Source organism: Hypanus sabinus, unplaced genomic scaffold (assembly GCF_030144855.1).
Source record: "Hypanus sabinus isolate sHypSab1 unplaced genomic scaffold, sHypSab1.hap1 scaffold_820, whole genome shotgun sequence".
NCBI classification, from domain to species: Eukaryota; Metazoa; Chordata; class Chondrichthyes; order Myliobatiformes; family Dasyatidae; genus Hypanus; species Hypanus sabinus.
The window spans coordinates 159,563-167,831 of NW_026781673.1; positions in this window are offsets into that span (position 1 = coordinate 159,563).

Consider the following 8,269-nt stretch of genomic DNA (forward strand, 5'->3'; position numbering starts at 1 on the left):
CCAGATCAAGTGCAGCCTCTTCTCTTGTAGGCTTATCTACATAGTGTGTCAGGAAACCTTCCTGAACACACCTAACAAACTCCACCCCATCTAAACCCCTCGCTCTGGGGAGATGCCGATCAATATTTGGGAGATTAAAATCTCCCACCACAACAACCCTGTTGTTATAACACTTTCTAGAATCTGACTCCCTATCTGCTCCTCAATGTCCCTGTTACTATTGGGTGGTTGATAAAAAAAAACACCCGACAGAGTTATTGACCCCTTCCTGTTCCTAACTTCCACCCACAGAGACTCCGTAGACAATCCCTCCATGACTTCCTCCTTTTCTGCAGCCGTGACACTATCTCTGATCAACAGTACCACACCCCCACCTCTTTTGCCTCCTTTCCTATCCTTTCTGAAATATATAAAGCCTGGCACTTGAAGTACCTATTCCTGCTCCTGCACCATCCGAATCTCTGTAATGGCCACCACATCATATCTCCATGTGCTGATCCACACTCTAAGCTCATCCGCTTTCTTCATGATACTCCTTGCATTAAAATAGACACATCTCAAACTGAGCGCATCCTATCCTCCCTTTCGCACTCTCAAAGCTTTCTCTATTTGTGAGCCAACCTCCGTCTCTTCAGTTCAGTTTCATCCCCCGACAATTCTAGTTTAAACTTTCCCCAGTAGCCTGAGCAAACCTTCCCTGCCAGGATATTGGTCCCCCTGGGATTCAAGTGCAACCGTTCCTTTTTGTACAGGTCACACCTGCCCCAAAAGAGGTCCCAATGATCCAGAAATCTGAATCCCTGTCCCCTGCTCAAATCCCACAGCCACAGATTTATCCTCCACCTCATTATATTCCGATACTCGCTGTCACGTGGCAGAGGCAGTAATCAGGTAGCTGCTTCTCAGCTCCCTTCCCAACTCCCTGTAGTCTGTTGCAAGGACCTCTTCCCTTTTCCTACCAACATGTACCACGATCTCTGCAAGATATAGTCAAAATAAGAATTATAAAGCTTAATCGTTTAATGGCATATTCTGTACTGTTTGTTATTGCGGGGTACTGATTTGTAACGGGACACATCGCTCAGAATCCACCCAAATGAGATTTCTTAAGTTTGGCCGGGTCAGAGACTATCACCCCCTTTATTAAGCTGCTAGCCGAAGTGAGAGTTACAATTGTGAGGGCTACTTTCGTGACTGATTCCGCTGGATGCTATGTAATTACCCCAAGTAATGAACCAATGGGGCAGACATTTGTACTCCGGATGAATTGTTAATTCCACTGTTAAGTACTGCTACAGTTGTAATTATGGGCGGAGGTCTGATAAAATGGCGGGTACAGCTCTCGTTTTAATGCAGACCAGCGCTAAGGTAGCGGTTCTGAGCGTCAGGCTCAGTTGGAAATTGGCAAGTACGATGTTTTGGGAATAACCGAGACATGGCTTCAAGCAGACAGGGCCTGGAAAATGAATATTCAAGGATATACATCTTATCGAAAGGACAGACTGACTGGCAGAGGGGGTGGGGTGGCTCTGTTAGTGAGGAATGATATTCAGTCCCTTGCGAGGGAGGGGACATAGAAACAGGGGATGTAGAGTCAGTATGGATAGAACTGAGAAATTCTAAGGGTAGAAAGACGCTAATGGGAGTTATCTACAGGCCCCCAAACAGCAGTCTGGATGTAGGGTGTAAGTTGAATGAAGAGAAATTGGCATGTCGCAAAGGTAATGATACAGTTGTCATGGGGGATTTCAACATGCAGGTAGACTAGGAGAATCAGAATGGTACTGGACCCCAAGAAAGGGAGTTTGAGGTGTGCCTCCGAGATGGATTCTTAGAACAGCTTGTACTGGAGCCTACCAGGGAGAAGGCAATTCTAGATTTAGTGTTGTGCAATGAACCGGATTTGATCAGGGACCTGGAGGTAAAGGAACCATTAGGAGGTAGTGACCATAATATGATATGTTTTAACCTACAATATGAGAAGGAGAAGGGAAAATCAGATGCGTCAGTATTACAGTTGAACAAAGGGAACTATGGAGCTATGAGGGAGGAGCTGGCCAAAGTTCAATGGAACAATACCCTAGCAGGGAAGACAGTGGAACAAAAATGGCAGGTATTTCTGGGAATAATGCAGAAGGTGCAGGATCGGTTCATTCCAAAGAGGAAGAAAGATCCTAAGGGGAGTAAGGGGCGGCCGTGGCTGACGAGGGAAGTAAAGGACAGTATAAAAATAAAAGAGAAGTATAACATAGCAAAGATGAGCAGGAAACCAGAGGACTGGGAAGCTCTTAAAGAACAACAGAAGATAACAAAAAAGGCAATACACCAAGAAAAAATGAGGTACGAAGGTAAACTAGCCAAGAATATAAAGGAGGATAGTAAAAGCTTCTTTAGGTATGTAAATAGCAAAAAAAACTAGTTAAGACTAAAATTGGGCCATTGAAGACAGAAACGGGTGAATTTATTATGGGGAACAAGGAAATGGCAGATGAGTTGAACAAGTACTTTGGATCTGTCTTCACTAGGGAAGACACAAACAATCTCCCAGATGTAATAGTGGTCAACGGAACTAGGGTAAAGGATGAACTGAAGGAAATTTATATTAGGCAAGAAACGGTGTTAGATAGACTGTTGAGTCTGAAGGCTGATAAGTCCCCGGGACATGATGGTCTGCATCCCAGGGTACTTAAAGAGGGGGCTCTAGAAATCGTGGACGCATTGGTAATCATTTTCCAATGTTCTATAGATTCAGGAACAGTTCCTGCTGATTGCAGGGTGGCTAATGTTGTCCCACTTTTCAAGAAAGGAGGGAGAGAGAAAACAGGGAATTATAGACCGGTTAGCCTGACGTCAGTGGTGGGAAAGATGCTGGAGTCAATTATAAAAGAGGAAATTACGACACATTTGGATAGCAGTAGAAGGATCAGTCCGAGTCAGCATGGATTTATGAAAGGAAAATCATGCTTGACTAATCTTATGGAGTTTTTTGAGAATGTAACTATGAAAATGGACAAGGGAGAGCCAGTGGATGTAGTGTACCTGGACTTTCAGAAAGCCTTTGATAAGGTTCCACATAGGAGGTTAGTGTGCAAAATTAGGGCACATGGTATTGGGGGCAGAGTACTGACATGGATTGAAAATTGGCTGGCTGGCAGGAAACAAAGAGTAGCGGTTAACGGGTCCCTTTCGGAATGGCAGGCTGTGACCAGTGGGGTACCGCAAGGTTCGGTGCTGGGACTGCAGCTGTTTACAATATACATTAATGATTTAGATGAAGGGATTAAAAGTAACATTAGCAAATTTTCTGATGACACAAAGCTGGGTGGCAGTGTGAAATGTCAGGAAGATGTTATGAGAATGCAGGGTGACTTGGATAGGTTGGGTGAGTGTGCAAATGTTTGGCAGATGCAGTTTAATATGGATAAATGTGAGGTTATGCACTTTGGTGGCAAGAACAGGAAGGCAGATTACTATCTAAATGGAATCAAGTTAGGAAAAGGGGAAGCACAACGAGATCTATGTGTTCTTGTACATCAGTCAATGAAAGCATGCATGCAGGTACAGCAGGCAGTGAAGAAAGCTAATGGCATGCTGTCCTTTATAACAAGAGGAATTGAGTATAGGAGTAAAGAGGTCCTTCTGCAGTTGTACAGGGCCCTGGTGAGACACCACCTGGAGTATTGTGTTCCGTTTTGGTCTCCAAATTTGAGGAAGGACATTCTTGCTATTGAGGGAGTGCAGCATAGGTTCACAAGGTTAATTCCCAGAATGGCGGGACTGTCATATGTTTAAAGATTGGAGCGAATGGGCTTGTATACACTGGAATTTAGAAGGATGAGAGGGGATCTGATTGAGACATACACGATTTTTAAGGGATTGGACACGCTGGAGGCAGGAAGCATGTTCCCGCTGATGGGTGAGTCTAGAACTAGAGGCCACAGTTTAAGAATAAGGGGTAGGCCATGTAGAAGAGAGATGCGGAAAAACTTTTTCACCCAGAGTGGTGGATATATGGAATGCTCTGCCCCAGAAGGCAGTGGAGGCCCAGTCTCTGGATGCTTTCAAGAGAGAGTTAGATAGAGCTCTTATAGATAGCGGGGTCAAGGGATACGGGGAGAGGGCAGGAACGGGGTACTGAATGGCCTACTCCTGCACCTATTGTCTATTGTAGCTGGGGGCGGAGATTTCAAAGACCGGGTTCTCTCGTTTCTGAGGAGTGAGGGGAAGGAGTGGTCGGATTCGGAAAGTCTAATTAGTCCGAGTCCCCCGGTGAAGAGTGAGAATTCTGAGCTAGTATTCGCCGTTACTTTTCTGGCGAATAAATGGAAAATTCAGATTCAAAGTCCCAGCTGTGGCAGGATCCGCCTACTCTCTGGAATTACACTCACCCCTAAAGGGGAGGAGGAGTATGAGACGTGGGCGGAGCTGACCTGCAGTTGTTAGATGAGTGGCAGAGCTCTGATGATGAAAAGCCACGGGGATTGGTGGAAAGTTTGAAGGGGCGGGCCGCCGACGTGAGAGCTGTCAGGTTGAAATCTCCCGTAGCGACAGCTGTCAGTTCTCTGCAAGCACTAGACGATGCTTTTGGCCCGACAGTAGGCCCAATGGAGCCCATGGTGCGGTTTTAGAACAGGCGTCAGGAGAAAGGGAGAAGCTTTCTGCTTTTATTTTTCGGCTAGAAAGGCAGCGAGATTGCTTTCAGCGCAGAGGCGGATCAGTTAAGAATGGTCCAGGTAGCCAGAGGTTTCCGGTCCCAGGACCTGATTGCGTGGGGTACCCGACAGTCTCGTAAGACGCACGCCTCCCTCTTTTGTTGAGCTGATCAGAGAGGTAGGGGAGGAGCGGATGGGCTCCGTCAGCAGGGTACAGTCCCCGGGAGTGGTCCCCTGCGGTGAAGTGACCACAGATGGCCTACCCCGGGGAGCGGTAGAGGAGATTGGGGCAGAGTCGAGAACGGAGATAGGTCGGCTGCTATCAGGGGGTGTGACCCATTTGATGGAGCTGATGGGGGGCGGATTCCCCAATGGGCCGAACAATGCGGAGGGCTGCTGGCAGCAGGTGTCACGCCAGAAGGGGAGCGAGCCCCCGGGTACCTCAGCAGGGAGAGTCATTGGGAAACCTAGAGACCCAGTGAGGGAAAGGCCTGGTGTCTCTGGGGAAACACGTCCCAGCGATGTACCAAGGAACTCCCAAAAGCAAAAGACCCAACTCCTGAAGGCACAGTGGGACCATGCTCCAGATTTGAATAGAGGGTATTTATGCTAAAGCCATACTCGACACCAGGTCGCAGGTCACGCTGTTGTACCGTTCGGTTTACAACCGGTATCTGAAGCAGTTACCATTGACACCATTCAGTGTACTGGAGATCTGGGGACTCAGTGCTGGTGATTATCCACACGACGGTTATTTGTCAGTGAAGCTGGAGTTCCCGGAGGCCGATGTGGGAGTGTCTTTGACACATTGGTGCTGGTTTGTCCGGACCCCGTTGAGAAGGGCGGCATTTCCATTCTGGTGGGGACCAACACGCCTCTTGTGAGGAGGCTCATGGGGTCCTGCAGGGAGAAGGCTGGCGAGAGATTTCTGAGAACATTGTCCGGGCACCCGGTGTTTCGAGCTGCTTTTGAGGAAGTGCGTGGCTGCATCAGGCCGGATACCGAGTTTCGACGAGGGACTGTGTGGTTCACCCAGTGGCAGTACGGCCCGGGGAAGTAGCGAGAGTGATGGAGAAACCAGGAGTGCCTGGGGTACTGGCGAGGCCCTCGCAGCGGATTCTCCGGAAGACCCGTAGCGAGAGTGATGGGTTCCACTGAATTTCCCGGAGTGCCTGGGGTACTGGCGAGGCCCTCGCAGCGGATGCTCCGGAAGACCACGAGGGGGGTCGGGATTTCCTGCTGGGGTACTGGCGAGGCCCTCTCAGCGGATGCTCCGGAAGACCACGAGGGGGGTCGGGATTTCCTGCTGGGGTACTGGCGAGGCCCTCTCAGCGGATGCTCCGGAAGACCACGAGGGGGGTCGGGATTTCCTGCTGGGGTACTGGCGAGGCTCTCTCAGCGGATGCTCCGGAAGACCACGAGGGGGGTCGGGATTTCCTGCTGGGGTACTGGCGAGGCTCTCTCAGCGGATGCTCCGGAAGACTACGAGGGGGGTCGGGATTTCCTGCTGGGGTACTGGCGAGGCTCTCTCAGCGGATGCTCCGGAAGACCACGAGGGGGGTCGGGATTTCCTGCTGGGGTACTGGCGAGGGCCTCTCAGCGGATGCTCCGGAAGACCACGAGGGGGGTCGGGATTTCCTGCTGGGGAACTGGTGAGGCCCGAACTGCAGAAGCCCTCGGCTGTACAGGTGAGCAGGATGGCGGTGATTGTCAGGAACACTGCGAAGAGGGGAGTCACCTTCAAGCGGGGGATGCCCCTGGTGCACCTGTTCCCGGTGACGGTAATGTCTACTGTCCCTCTGAGACAAGCCGGGGAGAAACTATCTCAAAAAAGGGGGAAAGTTGACCGCTGAGTCATTCAACTCCGGGGTCTCCCCGGTTCCTGCGGGTGGGAAGAGGAGGCTGGTAGAGAAGATGTAGAAGCTGGAAGGTGTCTTTTCCACTGACCGAGTTTGATGTGGGTTGTTCCAAGAGACTCGTCACACTATCCGAGTGACTGAGGATACCCCGTTCAGAGAGAGGTCGCGGCGGCTGGCCTCTGCAGACGTGGAGGACGTTCGGCAGCGTTCGTGCAAGTTGAAGGAAAATGCGATCATCACCGAGTCCCGAAGCCCCTATGTATCCTCAATTGAGGTGACCGGAAAGAAGAATGGGAAGGTCCGGACTACAGGACTGTGAACAGGCGCACCGGCCCTGACCAGTATACTGTCCCGAGGACTGAAGCCTCTATGTGTTCCCAGTAGTAGTGGCCGGAAGGAAGAATGGGAAGGTACGGATGTGTGTGGACTATAGGAACAGGCGCACCGGCCCTGACCAGTATACTGTCCCGAGGACTGAAGACTCTATGTGTTCCCAGTAGTAGTGGCCGGAAGGAAGAATGGAAAGGTACGGATGTGTGTGGACTATAGGAACAGGCGCACCGGCCCTGACCAGTATACTGTCCCGAGGACTGAAGACTCTATGTGTTCCCAGTAGTAGTGACCGGAAGGAAGAATGGGAAGGTACGGATGTGTGTGGACTATAGGAACAGGCGCACCGGCCCTGACCAGTATACTGTCCCGAGGACTGAAGACTCTATGTGTTCCCAGTAGTAGTGGCCGGAAGGAAGAATGGAAAGGTACGGATGTGTGTGGACTATAGGAACAGGCGCACCGGCCCTGACCAGTATACTGTCCCGAGGACTGAAGACTCTATGTGTTCCCAGTAGTAGTGACCGGAAGGAAGAATGGGAAGGTACGGACTACAGGACTGTGAACAGGCGCACCGTCCCTGACCAGTATACTGTCCCGAGGACTGAAGACCGGCCGACCTGAGCGGTGCGAAGTGGTTCCGTGTGCTGGACTTGAGGAGTGGGTATTACCAGATCCCCATGAGTGAGACCGGCAAAGGGAAAACGGTATTTATTTGTCCCCTGGGATTTTTCCAGTTCGAAAGGATGCCCCAGGGCATCTCAGGAGCCCCTGCAACCTTCCAGCGGGTCGTGGAGAAGACGGTGGGGGATACGAACTTGCTTGAGGTCTTGGTGTATCTGGGTGACCTCTTAGCATTTGGATCCGCATTGGAAGAACATGAAGCGAGGCTGCTGAAGATGCTGGGCCGCCTGACAGCTGAAGGGTTAAAACTTTCCCTGGTCAGCTGCCAGTTCTGCCAAACGCCTGTTCGTTACGTTGGGCACATAGTCTCACGGGATGGAGTAGCTACGGCCCAGCTAAGACAGAGGCGGTCACCACTTGGCCAAGACCCCGGACTGTGAGCGCCCTGCGCTCGTTCCTCGGGTTCTCTGGTTACTATCGGAGGTTCGTGAAAGGCGACGCGAAAGTGAGTCACCCGTTGAATCACCTTCTATGCAGTTACCCTCCCTTGGGGAAGAAAGGGAGAGGAGGGCGCAGAGTATCTTAGCCCGTCGGAGCCCTTTGGACCGAGGTCCGATGCAAAATGTGAGGAGGCCTTTCAGTCGCTGAAAGAGCTGCTGACCCAGGCGCCGGTGCTGACTTTCGTGGACCCCCGATTGTGATAGGTACTGCAAATGGATGCCAGTCGGGAGGGTTTAAGGGGCGTCCTCTATCAGGACCAGGTCACCGGGCTGAGGCCTGTGGCGTTTGTCAGCCGGAGTCTGT